The following is a 21,765-nucleotide window of genomic DNA, read 5'->3' as shown; positions in this document are numbered from 1 at the left end:
CATAGCTGAGTGACATATGAAGCGTTATACTGCCGTAGCACACCTAAGGATTGTAAACTATGTAGTAAAATCTCAAAGTGTGTCAAAAAGGCAGAGAAAATGCTTACTACTACTAGACTTGGTACTCACTAGCGAAAAAATGATCCCACCCTAAGGTTCAAAATGGGCCTTTTGAAATACCCTGGGGTGTCTTCTTTAAAAAATGGTAGGCCTTTGTGGGGGAAGTTTGAATAAGCAACCTGCTATTGTGATGGAAGGCTCTATAGGATCTGAAATTCCCCTTTTATATTCCTCATCTTAAATACCCAAACCAAGTACTGTGAAAATCAATGTTTTGTATACCGTGTTTAAATATATATATATTTTTCTATGCTTTAAGATGACCGATGGCTATAGAGCTTGCTGAGTTCAATAAAATGACAGAACCATCCCCCGGAGACAACATCCTTATGATAAGGAATGTGTGAGTCACCAAGGGAAGAAAAGAGAAGAAACATAGCAACTAAAAGTATCCAATGAAAAGCTTACAACACGTATAACAAAGTATCCAATGGAAAGCTTGCAACACATATAACACACTGTATAGCTTATCCAATAAAATGTTTACAGCTCATGTTATACAATGTATACGTGTTGAATATGATGTGATTTATGGCTATAAAAGCCACGTCCGGGCTGTCAGTAAAGCAGAAGGAACTTTGCTACTGAACTTTACGTGTCAGTGTGATTATTTCTCTCCTCATGCATGAGCCATACCTTGAACATATTGATTAGGACTGACAATAGACAACAGAGGGCAAAAGAATCCACTTCAGCTTGGCGCCCAACGTGGGGCTGTAGCCTGTGTTGGTCGAGGCCGAACGAGAGAGGAGCGGGGCAAGCTGCGAAGGACAGAACAGGAGACTGATCACCTCCGTGGCACGGTAAGAATAAAGCCCTTTGTGACTTATTCAGCCGTTGTCTGTCCTTTGCAAGTAAGTCCACGACTCCCAAGGTCGGCTCCGGCGGACACCAAAGACAGGTATATCTTGGCTACGGTCTAGTTATTTACAGAACCCATTACCTGCCTGTTGTATGTTGTCACTATGTTAGGTTAAATCAGGACAGTGTTTTGTCTCTTGCTCCCTATGTGAGAACTGTTCCAGACATTGTAGATATTTCCGCAGCAAATACACAGACAGTTTTATAATGAGTACTTCATAGCAGAGGGGAAGGAGTCAACAAGTGCGTGAGTGCAGGGACAAACTATACAAAGGTGAGGAGCCCATAAGTGCGTCTGTGCAGGAGCAGGTCTCCCTTTTAAACCCCGGGATTGAAGTTACAAGATATATACATCTGGGTGTTAAGGAAAACACTTAAGAATCAGTTCTTACTGAAGGGAACAAGTAGAAATCACCTACCTGTTTATTGATTTCTGTGTATCTGTTTCTGCCTCTGTTTTATGTCCTACTGATAAGAGGAGAGAGTGGTCATACTCCCCTCGGACCGTATGTAGATCTATACTCAGTTGAGACTATAGATCCGGTGACCGGTCTACGTTTTGGGAAGACGCACGGGGTCACCCGTGGCAGTCGAGCACAGTAGACGTTCTGTTTGTTTATCGGCTCTATATTTTCTCTCTCTCTTTCTCTTCTTGTCTGTGACAATGGGTCAAAAATGTTCGATCCCTGCCGGGGGCAGCCTAGCAGTAGACATTGTAATGCAGAGGGAGGGCGAAAAGGCAGTAAAGTCTGCAGGAAAAATTGCTAAGATGTGTGGGATAGATATAAGGACGGGGGGAAGGTTACAACCAGAAGAATGGCGATTACTACTCACAGAGAAACGAGGCAAGTTAACAGACAAAAAGCTGTTGGATACAGCGGAAGCATGGTTTTGAGTTGCAAAACTCATACATAGTGAGGGATGGGCTGAACAAAAGAGACTGTGGCAAACAATCCATTTATGTGTACTATAAGCCTCCAAAAACTGTGAAACACCCTCCTTACGATGATACCAATCCACAAACTAAATTATATCCGGTGTTGCAAACTGATGGGCGATATTACGTGCCCGACCCCACCCCTTCCCCAACAGCCCCTCTTTCATATCCAAATACCACTCCCATTTCCCCACCCTTTCACCCCACCTCGCCCATCTTTCCTTCCATCAACCTACCTCCACCCTCTCCTCCTCCCCTCACCCCGACTATCCCCTCCCCTGTTCCTCCTCCTCCTCCTTCTCTTCTCCCTACTTCCCCAACCTCTCTTCCCGCCACTACCCTGATGCCAGTTACTGTAGCACCAGACCCCACCTCCGTGTTGAATCCTGTTCAACACACCCCTCACATGCCCACCCTTTCCCCAGCCTGGTCCAACCATGTTTCCGCCCCCACCCAGTCTGGATCTTGGGACATGACCAGTTCACATAGATACGTGAACGAACATTCACCTCCCATCCTAGACAACAATGAACCTCCACCACCCACTCTCCCTCCCGCTCTCCCTTCCCCACCCACACAAGTTAAAGATGCCCCATTAATGTACGTAGCGTTCAGCCCACCCCAAGCCTGTACCTTAGTTAACTCGTTACCTGACCCTGAGCGCCAACCGATGCCTTTCTATAGGAGAATCGCACAGATACAAAAAACATACTCCGCAGCCTGGAGGGATTTGATTAGTTTGTGTGAAATTAAGGCTGGAGACTCTTATTGGCCGATTTTAGAAAAACTTTTAATACTGACCTCCTCAGTATTGACACTGACTACCACTCTGGGGTAGAATTTTGCTACCAGCTAAAAGCGTGGGCAAAAGAAAAATTGGCAGACCAAGCTACGAGCATACAAGATATCAAACAGGATAAGACCGAGTCCGTAGAAAAATACTATGTACGGCTGTCCCAAGTTTTTGGTGATTTAGGTTTCACAATCTACAATAAAGCACTCTCTAGAACCCAGATTCGAGGGGCCATACCAGGTGTTGCTCACTACCTCGACATCTGTAAAATTGGCAGGAAAAAGCAGCTGGATACACGCCTCTCATTGCAAAAAGACACAAGCTCCGGCTGAGACAGTACAGCAGAAACCATGATCCACCTGATATATATCCTTTTTACAATAAAGTTAGCTATAACCCAACAAGTGACAATAACGAAAACAAATGATGAGGTTACGTTCTGGTATAATTCTTCCAATACACACGTAGCCACTTACACCTTTGATTATTGTAACATCGTGAAATGCCCCAATGTCTACGGGCAGTGTCACCTATACATGACACATGATGCCTCAAGGTCCACCTATATCTGTGTCACAGATAACTATTGGGGAAAGAACTGTGACTACTGGGGGGCAGTAGGATGGAACACAGGTGCAGACTGGGGATACAGACCACAGAGTGCCTTGAATAGGAAAGACCTGAATGGAAAATCCCTGATAAGCAGAATGACATTACTTAAAACTGGTAAATGCCTTAACCCCCCCCCCCCCATGGAGGCCCAGGTCAGATGAAATACACCATAACCATAGAAAATCCCAGGCCTATGGACAATGGCACGTACATACTGTCCACTTGGCTAGCAGGGGGTACAAGAGGAGCACAAGGTAGATTCCAACTTAAAGATATGCATAATTCAAGTGAGTGGGAGAATCTAATCTCTAAACGCACCTCTGTTCAGACCCCTGTTAATCCTCTGAGACCCCACATTCAAACCCTTGGGGACATGATGGCCATAGCAGATCCAACGTTTGAAGATACCATAGCGATAGAAACAGGATTTTCAGACACTAACATATGGTTAGAATGGATGAGATACAATGCTAACAAACACAACCAAACCAATTGCTATGTGTGTGGGGGAGCAAGGCCACACCTGGGCACCGTACCTCTCACTTTGCCCCCCGATGTGGAGCCCTGCTTCTTAAGTTTGTACACCGGCACAGACACAAATCAGAGCACATGTGAAAGTTGGAAGAAGGAGTATCCCATCTTGGTGAAGGTTACTAAACTAAATGAAGGTGTCACTATATACCCAGGCAACTATACATGTCACAGAGGCGATAGAACCAATAGTGTGAAAGTGGGTAACTTTACTCATGGATATTGTGGAACATACTCTGCTGTACCATACAGTAAGGAATCAGACACAATCTCTGGGTGACATATATTGGTTATGTGGGGATATGAGGTTAAGGAGTAAATTGCCTATAGACTGGGATGGAGAGTGCGCCTTGGCCAAGGTTATTATGCCCTTACACATAATGAGTGTGAAAAACAAGTCCAACACACCTGAAGAGAGTGCTCGAAGTAAGAGGGAAATCGAAGGAAATTTTGATCCCCATGTTTACATAGATGCCATTGGTGTACCAAGGGGGGTCCCTAATGAGTTTAAAGCCCGGGATCAAGTAGCAGCGGGCTTCGAGTCACTATTCCCCATTATCACTATAAACAAGAACATTGATTGGATTAACTATATATATTACAACCAACAAAGATTTGTGAATTACACCAGAGATGCCCTCCAAGGGGTGGCAGAACAACTAGAAGCCACATCTCAGATGACCTTCCAAAATAGAATGGCACTAGATATGATCTTAGCTGAAAAGGGGGGTGTAAAATGCTCCCTGATACTAGCACCTGCTGCACGTTTATCCCCGACAACACAGGTCCAAACGGTAAAGTGACCCTAGCTATTGAGAAATTGAAGGACCTGTCGAAAGAGTTAAAAAGGAACTCAGGCTTCGACCACGGGTGGGATCAGTGGTTCAGTTGGCTGAGCGGTTGGAAAAAACTTGCAGCGCAAATTGGCTCCATAATAGGCATAGTCCTAATTATAATACCGATTCTGGCCTGCTGCGTTGTCCCTTATATTAGAGGATACATTCAGAAAATTACACAGGGGACATCCCCCGTCTTTTTGAATCAAGTCCCCGAACCATTTCAGGACTCAGGGCCCTACACACCACTCCGGTCATTAGTCCCTCACGATGTGACCATGAACAGCTTGCTATGATGAGGGAAAGGTACACCTGACTGCCCCTCCTGTAACATATTTGGGACGACCCGCGGGCAAGCCGCGGGTCCAACCCCTATGGTATGTAAAAAGAGTTCCAGACAGAAAGGGCCAGGTGTTTTAGGACAGTGGAAAGATAAAATGGTCATTTCAAGGGGGGACTGTGATGGAAGGCTGTGTAGGATCTGAAATGCCCCTTTTATATTCCTCATCTTAAATACCCAAACCAAGTACTGTGAAAATCAATGTTTTGTATACCGTGTTTAAATATATATATTTTTCTATGCTTTAAGATGACCGATGGCTATAGAGCTTGCTGAGTTCAATAAAATGATGGAACCATCCCCCGGAGACAACATCCTTATGATAAGGAATGTGTGAGTCACCAAGGGAAGAAAAGAGAAGAAACATAGCAACTAAAAGTATCCAATGAAAAGCTTACAACACGTATAACAAAGTATCCAATGGAAAGCTTGCAACACATATAACACACTGTATAGCTTATCCAATAAAATGTTTACAGCTCATGTTATACAATGTATACGTGTTGAATATGATGTGATTTATGGCTATAAAAGCCACGTCCGGGCTGTCAGTAAAGCAGAAGGAACTTTGCTACTGAACTTTACGTGTCAGTGTGATTATTTCTCTCCTCATGCATGAGCCATACCTTGAACATATTGATTAGGACTGACAATAGACAACAGAGGGCAAAGGAATCCACTTCACTATTAGAACCCAAAATGAGTCATAAACCAATAAAATTCAGTAAAAACTGAAATGGTCAGGTCTCCTATATGGCAGTGTAGCGTCAGGAAATACGACTAAAGGCATTGGGGTATCGTTTTACTCACAGGAGATAGCACAGCATAATTAGGGGTGTTTGATCATAGTGGAACATATCAAATATACAAACTGCCCAGCACAAATGTAACGCATAAGTAAAAAATGCGCAAACATTTTTTTTACCACAAACTTTGACATATAATGGTGAAAAAATGGCGACATGTTAAGGCACAATATATGCCATATGAGATACCCTGGAGTGCAGGGGCGGACTGACCACTCGGGCAGATCGGTCATGGACCGAAGGCCCGAGTGAGTCAGGGGCCCGGCTGGCTGCAAGATTCTGAAGTGGAGATCAGAGATCTCCATAGTCAAAAGGAAGGTTGCAGGGGGACATGATGACATAGGAGGGCCCCTGCAACACACCTCCTTGTAAATAAATCCCCTGTTAATTGTGAGACCTGGCAGCATACCTGCTCCCACTGCCAGGTCTCCTCTCTATGCCTGCGATCAGTACAGAGAGCTCCGTGTGAGGATGGGAGGGGGCAGGAAGTGACATCTTACCCTGCTCTCCTCTCACAGCATGGAAGGATAGTGAGAACTGGAGCCTGGACCAGCAGATCCCTCCCAGCCCCCAGGTGCTGCTTGAGAAAGCTGGGGGAAGGAAAAAAAAACCATCAAACTGGTGCAAGTAAGCAGGCTGGATAGAAAAGGGGAGAGGAATATGTGGGGTGAAGGGCTTAGATAGGGCACAGGCACACAGGGTGTTTTAAGTACACCTCTCTCACACACACTGACACAGGTTTCCAATACACCTCTCATTAACACACACTGACACAGGTTTCCAATACACCTCTCATTAACACACACTGACACAGGTTTCAAATACACCTCTCATTCACACACACTGACACAGGTTTTAAATACACCTCTCATTAACACACACTGACACAGGTTTCCAATACACCTCTCATTCACACACACTGACACAGGTTTTAAATACACTTCTCATTCACACACAGGTTTAAAATACAGCTCTCATTCACACACTCTGACCCAGGTTTAAAATACACCTCTCATTCACACACTCTGACACAGGTTTCAAATACAGCTCTCATTCACACACTCTGACACAGGTTTAAAATAAATTTCTCATTCACACACTCTGACACAGGTTTCAAATACACCTCTCATTCACACACAGGTTTAAAATACACCTCTCATTTACACACAGGTTTAAAATACAGCTCTCATTCACACACAGGTTTAAAATACACCTCTCATTCACACACTCTGACCCAGGTTTAAAATACACCTCTCATTCACGCACTCTGACACAGGTTTAAAATACACCTCTCATTCACACACTCTGACACAGGTTTCAAATACGCCTCTCATTCACTCACAGGTTTCAAATACACCTCTCCTTCACGGACTCTGACACAGGTTTCAAATACACCTCTCATCCACACACAGGTTTAAAATACACCTCTCATTCACACACACTGACACAGGTTTTAAATACACCTCTCATTCACACACACTTACCCAGGTTTCAAATACATTTCTCATTCACACACACTGACACAGGTTTATAATACACCTCTCATTCACACTGACCCAGGTTTCAAATACATTTCTCATTCACACACACTGATCCATGTTTCAAATACATTTCTCATTCACACACACTGGCCCAGGTTTTAAATACACCTCTCATTCACACACTCTGACACAGGTTTCAAATACACCTCTCATTCACTCACAGGTTTCAAATACACCTCTCCTTCACGGACTCTGACACAGGTTTCAAATACACCTCTCTTTCACACTGTGACGAACCCTGCTGCATAGACCTGTATTGCGGGTTCATCTGTTTCCATTGGATTCGTGGATTTCCTGTCCGTACGCTGTTGATTTTTCGTTTCCTAAAGTACCGAGTAAAACTACCGAACATCGGCCACCCAGGAGAGGAGTGTGTGGCTCATTAACACCTTGACCACAAATTAGAACGCTGTGGTTAACCGCAAACACCTCTCCATTCCATTTCGTACGGGTGGTCGTCGTTCGTATGCCGACCACGAGGCGGCGGCCATTTTGGACACGAGGCGAATCAGCGGTGTTCGGTGCAAAACCCATGGATCTAAAAACGGACTCTTTATCTACCGAACACCGCTGGAGACGGCCGTCTCCCCTTTTATTCCCTTGGAGGCATACGAACACTGTTCCGTTCGGGGGTTTCTTCATCCGTATGAACTTACCCAGATAGCCGTCCCATGGAGTCCTTCGTACACCGAAAGACTTCTGAGAGACTTTGACTCCATGGCGATTGGACTGTGTACTTCGGATCTGAGCGCTATTCGGCAGGAATATGCCCTCAGATTTAGGCTATCTGGGGATACGTTGCACGAACACTATATCTTCTGTACTTCGGATTTTATGTATTTTATTGCATTTTGTGTGTTGTGTTTAAAATGGCGATGGTTCCTATCCTCGGAGTTAATTAGGTTTCTCCCTAATTATCTCCGGGATAGGAAGAGATGTATTATGGGTAAAATGGGGAGGGCTTGTGTTATAGCCACTGCGATTGGCTACTGTTTAATATATTTTACAGTCTTCCACCAGGTCCCCTAGGGGAGTGTCTACCTGGTGGAGACCTGCATAAATACTGGGCAGGTAGCCCCCATTAAACACATTCTGCTTGACCTTCAAAACGGAGCTTTGTCTCGTTTGTGGAGGGATTGACTATTGGGACAGCGTTTTCGTTTATTTATAGCTGTGGAAGGATTTCGAATGGATTGCTGATCGGGAGAGACCGTGTTCGTATGCTCCGGTCGGGAGTTTTATGATCGGTTATGCTGGAATTGCATTTCTGGAGAAAGGGGAATATCGGCTAAACGGCGGCTTCACTCTCCAGGCGGTGAGTGTCGTAACAATTGGTGGCAAGCGACGGGATGAATCCCACCGCCCTGAAGGCCAGCTACACACCCCGGATTGGAAATGCAATATGAGGAGTTAAGGCGTGCTACCCTTAAAGACATTTTGGAGCGCAGAGGACGATCAGCGAGCAATCTCAAGAAAAGAGAGATTATTGCTATATTGGTGGAGATGGATACAGCACAGGGAAGGGAGATAGCTAATGTGCCTGGCCTGCTGGATCTAACACCCGAGGAAATAGCATTTAACCGGGCAGTTCAGATAAGGCTGGCACACTTTGGCCCCAACCCTGCAGCGGATATTGTGGTTCAAGTACAAGCCGCAGTAGCAGCACAACAGGCGCTCCAGAGAAGCGGAGCTGCAGCAGCGGAGGTACCCCATAATAACAATGGGAAGAAAAAGGTACCATTTGCTGCTTTTAAAAACTTTATTGAGACTGAAGGAGAGATAGACGGGTTCCTGGCGGACTTTGAACGACAGTGTGCTTTACACCAGGTGCCCGCAGAAGAATGGGTTCCTATCCTCTCCGGGAAATTATCCGGCCGGGCCAGTGAAGCTTTTCGGGCCATCCCAGAGGAGGAACTCACTAGCTACCGGACAGTAAAAGATGCCCTTTTGACCCGGTACGCTGTTACCCCTGAGGCGTACCGGAGGCGATTCCGAGACAATAATAAGCAGGCTGGTGATTCCTATGTGGAATGGGCATGCCGGGTACACCGCACGGCAACCCACTGGATGGCAGGGTGTCGAGCGGTAACTGGGGAAGAGGTGCTGCAAGTGTTCCTGCTAGAACACTGCTTTGACAAATTACCTGCAGGAGTTCGAGAGTGGGTCAGGGACCGTAAACCCGCTACCTTCCATGAAGCTGCCCGTCTGGCTGACGAATACACTGATGCCCGTAAGCTCGATCAGACAGCAGCCAAGGTCCCTGCCCGAGTGGAATACAAACCGGCAGCACCTCCAACCACCAACCTATATCAACCCCCAGCACAACGTACCCCCGCTATACCGCCAGCAACCAACCATGGGCAGTCAGCCCGATTCAACAAACGGGGTTACTCCAACCAGGTCCAGTGCTTTGGGTGCAAGCAGATGGGACATAAAAGACCAGAATGCCCTTTGAACCACGCCAACCAAGCACCGTCCTGGAGAAACCCAGCCGGCGGAGCCCAGCAGCCACCTCAGCCTTCTGCTCACTGCCTTGAGCAGGAGGAGTTTTGGGGTTTCCTTCACGAAGCAGACCCAGTTCACGCAGCTCAGCAGGACAACCGCCAACACCACAGGCAGACCGTTAAGTTGAACGGGAAAGAGGTCACTGGTCTAAGAGACACCGGAGCTACTATGACCTTACTTCAAAAGAACCTGGTTTCGGAACACCAACACACCGGGAATACTGTGGCAGTAAGGGTGGCAGGAGGCGCCGTGTTCCGTCTGCCTGTTGCCCGGGTTCATTTGGACTGGGGAGCGGGAGCTGGACATGTGAATGTGGGGGTTATGAAGGACTTGCCTGCCGATGTTTTGCTGGGAAATGATTTGGCCCCTTTGATTTCCGCCTATGCTACTATGGGACCTGGCGAAGCCAACCCAGTGACTACCCGTGCTCAGACCCGTGCTGCTGGAACCGGCCCACCTGCTGCTGAGACCCAGGTAAGAACCGATTCCCCGACTGACACCCCAGGGCCGACGTTAGCTAGTTGGGATTCCCCGGAGGAGTTCGGGAGGGAAACCCAGACAGACCCATCTCTCCAGAGGTATAGAGGCAGAGCAGACACTGGAGAGGAAGGAGCAGAGGGGGAGCGGTACGAGTGGGTGGGGGACAGGTTATATCGGATCCCTAAGCCGTCCCAGAAAAGTGTTGCCCCTCCGCCGAATCGACAGCTGGTAGTACCCGCGAAATACCGGCGGGAGATTCTGCGGATAGGGCATGATGTCCCGCTAGCCGGACATCTAGGGTCCCGCCGCACAGGCCATAGGATTATGCAGAACTTTTTTTGGCCAGGAATTAACCAGGCTGTGCGGATATATTGTAGCACGTGTGACACTTGTCAACGGGTAGGGAAGCGGGGGGACCACCCAAAAGGTAGGCTTATGTCAATGCCTATTATTGGGGAGCCCTTTGCCCGCATAGCCGTTGATATTGTGGGTCCACTGGCCAGGGCTAGTCCATCTGGTAAGAAATACATTCTCACCGTGGTGGACTATGCCACTCGCTATCCAGAGGCAGTAGCGCTGTCTAACATAGAGGCAGAGACAGTTGCTGATGCCCTGGTTAGGATTTTTACCAGGGTCGGGTTCCCTCAGGAGATTCTCTCCGATCAGGGAACCCAATTTACCGCTGTGCTCACCCAGCAGCTGTGGAGGGTATGCGGCATTAAACCGATACTTAGTTCCCCATACCATCCACAGACTAACGGTCTCTGCGAGCGATTTAATGGCACCCTCAAACAGATGCTGAGGACCTTTTCTGACACTTGCCGAGACTGGGAGCGATTCCTGCCTCATCTGCTGTTTGCCTACAGAGAGGTGCCCCAGGAATCTACTGGGTTCTCCCCCTTTGAGCTGCTTTATGGGAGAAGGGTCCGCGGACCTCTAGATCTCATTAGAGGCCACTGGGAGGGGGAGACAGAGCAGGAAGGTACCCCCATAGTACCGTATGTTCTGGAACTTCGGGACCGCATGGAGAAACTGTCTCTGATGGTAAGAGAGAATCTCCAGGTGGCCCAGGGGAGACAGAAGGAATGGTACGATCGGGGTGCCCGACAGCGAGTATTCCAGGTTGGGCAGAAGGTACTAGTGCTCAAACCTGTGAAGGCGAACAAGATGCAGGCATCTTGGCAGGGCCCGTATAAAGTATTAGCCCAGGTGTGCGATACTACGTACCTTATAGCCAGCTGTTCAGATGACAGGATCCAGCGATCCTTTCATGTGAACATGCTAAAGGAGTATCAGGAACGACCTGAGGATGTAGCCGCAGTGTGTGCCCCCGCTGCAGACGATACTGAAAGCTTACCCTTACCCGACCTATTAGCCAGAGGTGCCCAGACGGATCTGACTGAGCTCGTACAGCTAGGGGACAGGTTAAGCCCCGCGGAGAAGGAACAGGCGAAACAGCTTCTGTGGGAGAAGCAGGCGACGTTCTCCCAAGAACCCGGCTACACTACCCTAGCTGTACATAAGGTAGAGACCCCTGGACAGAACCCCTTACGACAGCCTCCTTACCGTATCCCTGAAGCAGTCCGAGAAGGAATGCGGAAGGAGATAGAGGAGATGACCCAGCTGGGGGTCATCGAGCACTCCGATAGCCCTTGGGCCTCCCCTGTAGTCCTGGTGCCTAAGAAAGATGGGACCACCCGGTTCTGTGTGGACTACAGGAGGCTCAACGAGCGGACCACCACTGACGCCTACCCGATGCCACGGGTAGACGAGTTATTAGACCGCATTGCCAGGGGACGCTACCTGACCACCATAGACCTGTGTAAGGGCTACTGGCAGATTCCCCTGGCCAAGGACGCCATCCCCAAGTCGGCCTTCGTCACCCCCTTTGGCTTATACCAATTTAAGGTTATGCCATTTGGGATGAAGAACGCCCCAGCTACCTTCCAACGGATGGTGGATAGGCTCCTTGATGGCTTCCAGGAATTTGCTTGTGCATACCTGGATGATATTGCGATCTACAGTGAGTCCTGGGAGGAACACCTGGTACACGTAGGGGTAGTACTGGATAAAATTCGGGCCGCTGGCCTGACGTTGAAGCCAGAGAAGTGTCATCTAGGCATGGCTGAGGTACAATACTTGGGTCACAGGGTGGGGTGTGGGAGCCAGAGACCAGATCCGGCCAAGATAGAGGCAGTAGCGAACTGGCCCACACCTATAACCAAGACCCAAGTATTGGCCTTCCTAGGGACTGCAGGGTATTACAGACGCTTTGTCCCCGACTATAGCTCGATAGCTAAACCCCTGACAGACCTGACTAAGAAGAACCTCCCTAAGCAGGTCCTGTGGTCTCCAGCTTGTGAAGCTGCGTTTCAAGCACTTAAGCAGGCCCTCGTGAATGCCCCTGTCCTGGCTGCCCCCCTTCCTAACAAACGTTTTCTCGTCCATACAGATGCTTCCATGTATGGACTGGGGGCTGTGCTAAGCCAGGTCGGGGAAGATGGAGGAAAGCACCCTGTCGCATACCTCAGTCGAAAGCTGTTACCCCGGGAAGTGAGTTATGCGGCAGTGGAGAAAGAATGTTTGGCCCTGGTCTGGGCATTGAAGAAATTGAGCCCCTATTTGTATGGACAGGAATTTTCCCTTATCACGGACCACAATCCCCTTGTTTGGCTTAACCGGGTCTCCGGAGACAATGGTAGACTGCTGCGGTGGAGTTTAGCTTTACAACCATATAACTTCACCATCAGCTACCGACCCGGTAAGCAGAATGGGAATGCAGATGGGTTATCCCGGCAAACCGACGTCCTTGCTACTTCCTAGTCCGGTCATCCCCACGTTGACCCGCTAAAGGGCCAAGCCGGGTCTGCCGGAGTGTTCCACAAGGGGGGAGCCGTGTGACGAACCCTGCTGCATAGACCTGTATTGCGGGTTCATCTGTTTCCATTGGATTCGTGGATTTCCTGTCCGTACGCTGTTGATTTTTCGTTTCCTAAAGTACCGAGTAAAACTACCGAACATCGGCCACCCAGGAGAGGAGTGTGTGGCTCATTAACACCTTGACCACAAATTAGAACGCTGTGGTTAACCGCAAACACCTCTCCATTCCATTTCGTACGGGTGGTCGTCGTTCGTATGCCGACCACGAGGCGGCGGCCATTTTGGACACGAGGCGAATCAGCGGTGTTCGGTGCAAAACCCATGGATCTAAAAACGGACTCTTTATCTACCGAACACCGCTGGAGACGGCCGTCTCCCCTTTTATTCCCTTGGAGGCATACGAACACTGTTCCGTTCGGGGGTTTCTTCATCCGTATGAACTTACCCAGATAGCCGTCCCATGGAGTCCTTCGTACACCGAAAGACTTCTGAGAGACTTTGACTCCATGGCGATTGGACTGTGTACTTCGGATCTGAGCGCTATTCGGCAGGAATATGCCCTCAGATTTAGGCTATCTGGGGATACGTTGCACGAACACTATATCTTCGGTACTTCGGATTTTATGTATTTTATTGCATTTTGTGTGTTGTGTTTAAAATGGCGATGGTTCCTATCCTCGGAGTTAATTAGGTTTCTCCCTAATTATCTCCGGGATAGGAAGAGATGTATTATGGGTAAAATGGGGAGGGCTTGTGTTATAGCCACTGCGATTGGCTACTGTTTAATATATTTTACAGTCTTCCACCAGGTCCCCTAGGGGAGTGTCTACCTGGTGGAGACCTGCATAAATACTGGGCAGGTAGCCCCCATTAAACACTGTGGCGGAACCCACCTCGCCACTGGACATTGGAGGGGCCTGGCTGCCTGCCTCTTACCTGCTGACTATGGCCCCTGGAAAATTGGTACACTTAAAGATTTATATTTGGGCATATTGTACTGTAAATTGCTGCTACTGGCCCTTTTAACAGCATCTATGGACACATTGGGACTTTTGGGACTACTGTCCCTTTAAGACTGTGAAGCATGTTCTAGTGTGCTGCCTGTAATATTGTATATGTATTCATGTGTTAAGTTTAGCCTGGGTGATATGTATGCAGCATTCACCTGATTGTTCGGTAGAATCACTCCATTCATTATATTGAGTGAAACTACCGAACAACCAGACCACCCAGGAATAAGTGTGCCTCCAATTACAGTTTGCAACAATGTTGCAAACGGGTAATTGGCAATCAGTGTAATGTAGTCTTTGTCCTCTGGGTGGCCGCCATTCGGGAAACAAACACGTGGCGGCGGCCATCTTAAACTACCGAACAGCGGTGTTTTGCCGTCGAGTGTCTGGAACTAAAATCGGACACTTGACTAGGCAAACACCGCTGAGACCTCCATACTTCCAGAAATTCGTATGGAAACTACCGAATGACCCGCCGTTCGGTAGAAAGAACCCCATAAACAAGGGAATTCATTCAAACCCTCTCCAGGCTCTATAACACAGGCAATTCGCCTGTTTTCATTCCCTTGTTTGTGACCGACCGCAGGGCCAAAATGCATGGAACTGTTTTCGGATACTTTACCCATGCGGTCGGTCAAATCTTTGGAACCCCATATCTCACGAACCATTCATCCGAATTACTTGAATTTTGGATATGTTGTCCCCCTGAATAAGGGCTATCCAGCGATGCTGGATTTAAAGGTGTACCCCCTGTTTTTGGGGTACATCCAGGAATTGGGGAAAAGTGTGTACTGTATAATTGGGTTAAGTGGTAATCTAAGGGGAGGAAATGTGTGGGAGGTACATCCATGTGATTGGTCAATATCATCCTCCCCCTGGGAGTGTCCTGTATGTACCTGTTTGTGAATAAAAGCCAGGCTGGATGAGCCAGTCCAGAGTTCCTGTTTTACCCTCAAAGTGATGTGTCGTCTCATTATTGGGGGAAGGATTTATTGTATGCTGTTCCAGTTGACTGCTAGGAGTACAAGCCTATTCATATGGTTCCTATTCAATGGTCTACAGCATTCATATGCTTGGGAGAATTTAAAAGGTTTCTCGGATTCGATGATTGTGGTGTCTGCCAGAGTGCTTGGAGTCCTCAGGAAGCACTAGGAGCATCCATTAACGGAGGTACCCAGTCGGGGTGCCAGTGGATCCGTTACATTGGTGGCAAGCGGTGGGATGGCGTCCTAGTGTGAGGTAAAGCAGCTCAGAGACACTGTTTGGATTTACAAATTGAGGGCAACGCTAGCAGTCGTGCAGCGCCCCTGGGAGCAGACAAGTATGGAAGGTTCTGGCTCTGGAGATGATTGGCTGGCCGAGGTGAGGCAGCGAGTGGCCGAGTATGGGGATGATATACCCATGGAGACACGCCGGGTGATCTGGAACCAGGTCATGGCTGAGCGAAACACAAGGCTGGACCGAGAATTCCGGTTGGCGAAAGAGAGGAAGTATGCTCAGCAGCAGGAGCGTTATAGCAGCCGAGTAGAGGCTGCATCCGAGGAGGTTAGCCGTCTTTCCCTGAGGCGGCGGGAGGAACCCGAAGTGGGGGTCCTCATAGACTGGTCCTGTGAGGAACCACAACAGGCAGGTAGAGATGGGACCAAGGTCTCTCCACCGGGATGCTGGGCAACCGGCCCAGATCCCCAGCAGCAGCCAGAGTTGCCAGGTGGGGAAGCAGGTGGCCCTTACTCACAAATGTTGAGGGGCCTCACGGGTTGGTCCTGGGAAGACCCACAGATGGCAGGTGGAGATGGGACTGCAGTCTCTCTACCGGCCCTACAGGGATGCTGGGCAGTCGGCCCAGATCCCCAGCGGCAGTGTGAAGTGCAGGGAGAGGAGAGCAGCGTCCTCCCTCCCCAGCGGCAGGCTGAGTTACAGGGGGCAGAGGTAGTTGGTCCTACCCCCCAGCAGCAGCGTGATTTTTTGGGAATAGAGAGCCCAGTCTCCGTTCCCCAGCAGCAGGACACTGAATTGGGAGGAGAGACAGTCGGTCTCCCTCCACAAAGACTGAAAGTAGGCATGGGAGAGGAGATTGTTACCTCCTCTCCCCAGCGGCAGATCATCAATGGGCAGAGTGTTCTAATGGGAGAGGAGATTGTTACCACCTCTCCCCAGCGGCGGATCATCAATGGGCAGAGTGTTCTAATGGGAGAGGAGCTGGTTACCACCTCTCCCCAGCGGCAGCTTAATGTACCAGGGGGAGACCGTAAGCCCCACACCAGCACAGATGGGACCGTGGTCTCTGTGCCCAAGTTACAGGGAGCTGAAGGGGCCGTCCTCCCTCCCCAGTGGCAGTGTGATTTGTTGGGAATTGGGAGCCCAGTCTCCATTCCCCGGCAGCAGAGTGTCCAGCAGGGAAGAGAGAGCCCAGTCTCCTTTCCCCAGCAGCAGGACACTGTATTGGGAGTAGAGACAGTCGGTCTCCCTCCACAGAGTATAGAAGTATGTAGGGGAGAGGAGCTTGCTACCACCTCTCCCCAGCGGCGGATCAGTAAAGTGCAGGGAGAGGAGAGCAGCGTCCTCCCTCCCCAGCGGCAGCCTAACACACCAAGGGGAGACAGTAAACCCCACAACCGTGCAGATGGGACCGTAGTCTCTGCACCTACACCACTGGGGATAGGGACAGTCGGTCCTAGTCCACAACAGCCAGACAAAATATCGGAAGGGGAGACAGTCGTTTTTCCCCAACAACAGCTGTGTTCAACCAGGGGAGAGGACACCCTGGTTACTTTTTCCCCAAGCCTTGGACTTACAACTGGACACGAGTGGCAGGGGGCCATCTGGACAACTACCCCCTGTAAGGACAGCCAGCCGACTATCAGAGCCCCAGACCGACTGGAGGTCTGGAGTCTGGATAGTCTAAATGGGAAAGGGGAGAAATGTGGCGGAACCCACCTCGCCACTGGACATTGGAGGGGCCTGGCTGCCTGCCTCTTACCTGCTGACTATGGCCCCTGGAAAATTGGTACACTTAAAGATTTATATTTGGGCATATTGTACTGTAAATTGCTGCTACTGGCCCTTTTAACAGCATCTATGGACACATTGGGACTTTTGGGACTACTGTCCCTTTAAGACTGTGAAGCATGTTCTAGTGTGCTGCCTGTAATATTGTATATGTATTCATGTGTTAAGTTTAGCCTGGGTGATATGCATTCACCTGATTGTTCGGTAGAATCACTCCATTCATTATATTGAGTGAAACTACCGAACAACCAGACCACCCAGGAATAAGTGTGCCTCCAATTACAGTTTGCAACAATGTTGCAAACGGGTAATTGGCAATCAGTGTAATGTAGTCTTTGTCCTCTGGGTGGCCGCCATTCGGGAAACAAACACGTGGCGGCGGCCATCTTAAACTACCGAACAGCGGTGTTTTGCCGTCGAGTGTCTGGAACTAAAATCGGACACTTGACTAGGCAAACACCGCTGAGACCTCCATACTTCCAGAAATTCGTATGGAAACTACCGAATGACCCGCCGTTCGGTAGAAAGAACCCCATAAACAAGGGAATTCATTCAAACCCTCTCCAGGCTCTATAACACAGGCAATTCGCCTGTTTTCATTCCCTTGTTTGTGACCGACCGCAGGGCCAAAATGCATGGAACTGTTTTCGGATACTTTACCCATGCGGTCGGTCAAATCTTTGGAACCCCATATCTCACGAACCATTCATCCGAATTACTTGAATTTTGGATATGTTGTCCCCCTGAATAAGGGCTATCCAGCGATGCTGGATTTAAAGGTGTACCCCCTGTTTTTGGGGTACATCCAGGAATTGGGGAAAAGTGTGTACTGTATAATTGGGTTAAGTGGTAATCTAAGGGGAGGAAATGTGTGGGAGGTACATCCATGTGATTGGTCAATATCATCCTCCCCCTGGGAGTGTCCTGTATGTACCTGTTTGTGAATAAAAGCCAGGCTGGATGAGCCAGTCCAGAGTTCATGTTTTACCCTCAAAGTGATGTGTCGTCTCATTATTGGGGGAAGGATTTATTGTATGCTGTTCCAGTTGACTGCTAGGAGTACAAGCCTATTCATATGGTTCCTATTCAATGGTCTACAGCATTCATATGCTTGGGAGAATTTAAAAGGTTTCTCGGATTCGATGATTGTGGTGTCTGCCAGAGTGCTTGGAGTCCTCAGGAAGCACTAGGAGCATCCATTAACGGAGGTACCCAGTCGGGGTGCCAGTGGATCCGTTACAAACACATTCTGCTTGACCTTCAAAACGGAGCTTTGTCTCGTTTGTGGAGGGATTGACTATTGGGACAGCGTTTTCGTTTATTTATAGCTGTGGAAGGATTTCGAATGGATTGCTGATCGGGAGAGACCGTGTTCGTATGCTCCGGTCGGGAGTTTTATGATCGGTTATGCTGGAATTGCATTTCTGGAGAAAGGGGAATATCGGCTAAACGGCGGCTTCACTCTCCAGGCGGTGAGTGTCGTAACACACACATACACTGACACAGGTTCAAATACACCTCTCATTCACACATACACATGCACTCTTACACAAATGTTACATACACCCCTCATTCACATGCTTAAACTCTGCACACATAAAAATACACTCCTGCATTCACATACATACTCTGCACACATACTGCATTCACACACAAACAGTCCATACAAATATATGTTTACATTCTTACACAGACATTTCATACTAATACAAACTGGCATTCATACACCAACACACAAGTCCTCCACAAATTACACCCCTGTATTCACATTCAACATAAATACATTCATTCATACATACATTCACACATCAACATCCCATACAAATATACTCCTGCTTTTACAGACATCTGCTCTGCTCACTCATGGAACATTTACCCATTTACATGGACGTCTGCATTTTATACTCTCTGGCACTACACAAATTCTTTTTCATAGAAAAACATGCGCAACAAAATGCCACACTACACCAATTATCACCTCTGCATTGAGATGCAATGAATCAATCCTTATGGTGTCTCCATGCAGAGTGTGAAGATACTAAACATCAGCAGCACTGACCTATGAAGCAACTCTAGTGGCTGTCTGAATGAGTGCCACTAAAGGTGTTCCTAGGCAGCAATGTAAACACCTCCTTTTCAAATAAACTGTGTTTACGTTAAAAAGCCTGCAGGAACTAGCTATGGGCATCAGAACATTAATCTGTAGTTGTTCTGGTGACTATAGTGTCCCTTTAATACTTAATATGGTTTTCGAAGAGTCCAGGATCTAATTTTGCCCGAGGGCCCAGAAGGCCGTCAGTCCGTCCCTGCTGGAGTGTCTTCTTTCACAAATGGTAGGCCTTTTTGCGGTTTTTGAAACAGTCAAACTGCTATAATGGCCCAAATTGAAACATAAGCCCTGCAAATCCGTCTCTCAAAATTCTACTCTAAAAACTGAAATGGTCAGGTCTCCTTTATGGCACTGTAGCGTCACCAAATAGTGTCAAAGACATACATTGGGGGTATTGTTTTACTCAGAAGACTTAGCTGAGCATAATTAGGGGTGTTTTATCATAGTGGAACATATCAAATATACAAAATGCCCAGCACAAATGTAATGCTTAAGGAAAAAATGCAGAAAATATTTTTTAACACAAATTTTGACATATAATGGTGAATAAATGGTGACCCGTTAAGGCAAAATATATGCCATATGAGATACCATGGAGTGTCTACTTTTACGAATGGAAGGCCTTTGTGTGGTCATTTGAACAACCAAACTACTATAATGCCCCAAAATAAGACATAGGTCCATTAAATCCATCTTTGAATTTTCTAACTGTAGAAACTGACGCTGATTACCCTTCGGGGTGATATACAAAGCAAACACAAGAAAAAAACATAGAGTAGTATGCAATAAATATGTAAGGTAAATAAGAAAAAGGAACACTCACAATGGTAGAGCAGTATAAGTCTGCTCTAACTATCTCAGGACTCAGAGACCTTGTATGAATCAGGACAGCAACTGGATCCTTTCAGGAATACTTTATTCGTAAAAATACATATAAAAGTCACTCAGAGTGATATAGCTCTTTTGTGCCCGTGTAGGAGATGTCCCCAAAATCAAAACTGTCGCCACAGATATAGCTGAAACTTGCCGGTTTCCAGACTGAACTACCGCAGGCAAACACTTCCGGGTTTCGGAGCGATCACGTGGTGACGTCGTGCGTGATGACACGATTCGCCCAATCGGCTTCCTCAGATCACGTACTGGATCCTGCTGTCCTATCGTTTTTATGCCTGCCTCACTGGGCGTGTTTTTGTTCAAAGTCTCAGTTCATTGGGCATAATTTACAAGCCTACTAATGAATAGATCAGTTCTCAATTCGATCATTATACAAGGGTATATCACCTAAACATATAACTCAAATGGAGGAAAAAACACTATAAGTTACCAATGTCACTATACTATAACCAGTATAAAAGATATATATTTACAGTAAAACCTACATCATATACCAAAATGTATCCAATACATTGTTATAACAAATTAATTACTTACATATACAGATAATCATACTAAACATCCTCTTACCATCTATGATGTCAGCAATATGAGACACCCACATCCTACTTAATAACATAGAGATAAAACATAACAATTCGAGCATAATAGTGATGTATTAAGATTACATAAAATTCATAGATTTATTTACATGAAGTTAAAAAGGTCAAATTCAATATTGAGACCCTTTGGTTCTAGAGTTCCCAGCTTGTGGACCCATTTCATCCCTTCTCTACCTATATGCTGTATATGGTCTCCACCCCGCCAGGAATTTGTGACTTGTGCTAAAACACTCGGACTGAGAATTATTTCTAAAATCCTCTACACAAAAGCAAATGAGATATTAAAAAGAAAAATATAATTCGAGATGTTTCTTCACTAAAGTCATTACTACGCTGGAAAATGATCTTACAGACTGATTTCTTACTGACGAGAAAAGTTAATGAATGATTTGGTAACAGAACACCTAGTCGGTGTATTTCAAATACCCCACGTTTCCCAGGCCATAAATTGCTGGTTTTCTAACCCATATGGAGACAGAACATGCCGTCTGTCTGTTGGTGTCAGCACTGCTGTCATTAATAAAACTAACTGTTCCAGGTCATCGAGAGCGGACATTTGGATCAAATTAAATATTATTGGTTTAAATGACACAATCCTGTTTCACACCATTATTCTATTCAAGGCTGCTGCCAGGAATATATTTATTGCCGTGTCATGTGGATGAGATGAAGAGGAACAAGCACACTAAGTGGTTATTTGCAGCGACACCCTGGTCCAAGGGTGGCACGCTGACTGGGCTACCAGCTGTCTGTATTCTCCTGAGATCTGCCTCTTTTGGGCTTCTTGCCCCATTCTGTGGTGGTCCTGGATGTCTGCCCCCCCAGTTCGGCACATTGACCTTAGCAGGAGCTTGCCAGACTGGTTCTGCCAGAACAGTCAGTAACGTCCCCCGGGGCC

The sequence above is a fragment of the Pelobates fuscus genome, chromosome 1 (genome assembly GCF_036172605.1).
Source record: "Pelobates fuscus isolate aPelFus1 chromosome 1, aPelFus1.pri, whole genome shotgun sequence".
In the NCBI taxonomy this organism is placed as follows: domain Eukaryota; kingdom Metazoa; phylum Chordata; class Amphibia; order Anura; family Pelobatidae; genus Pelobates; species Pelobates fuscus.
The sequence above is the reverse complement of the archived record's forward strand: the minus strand, read 5'-3'. Positions refer to the sequence as shown.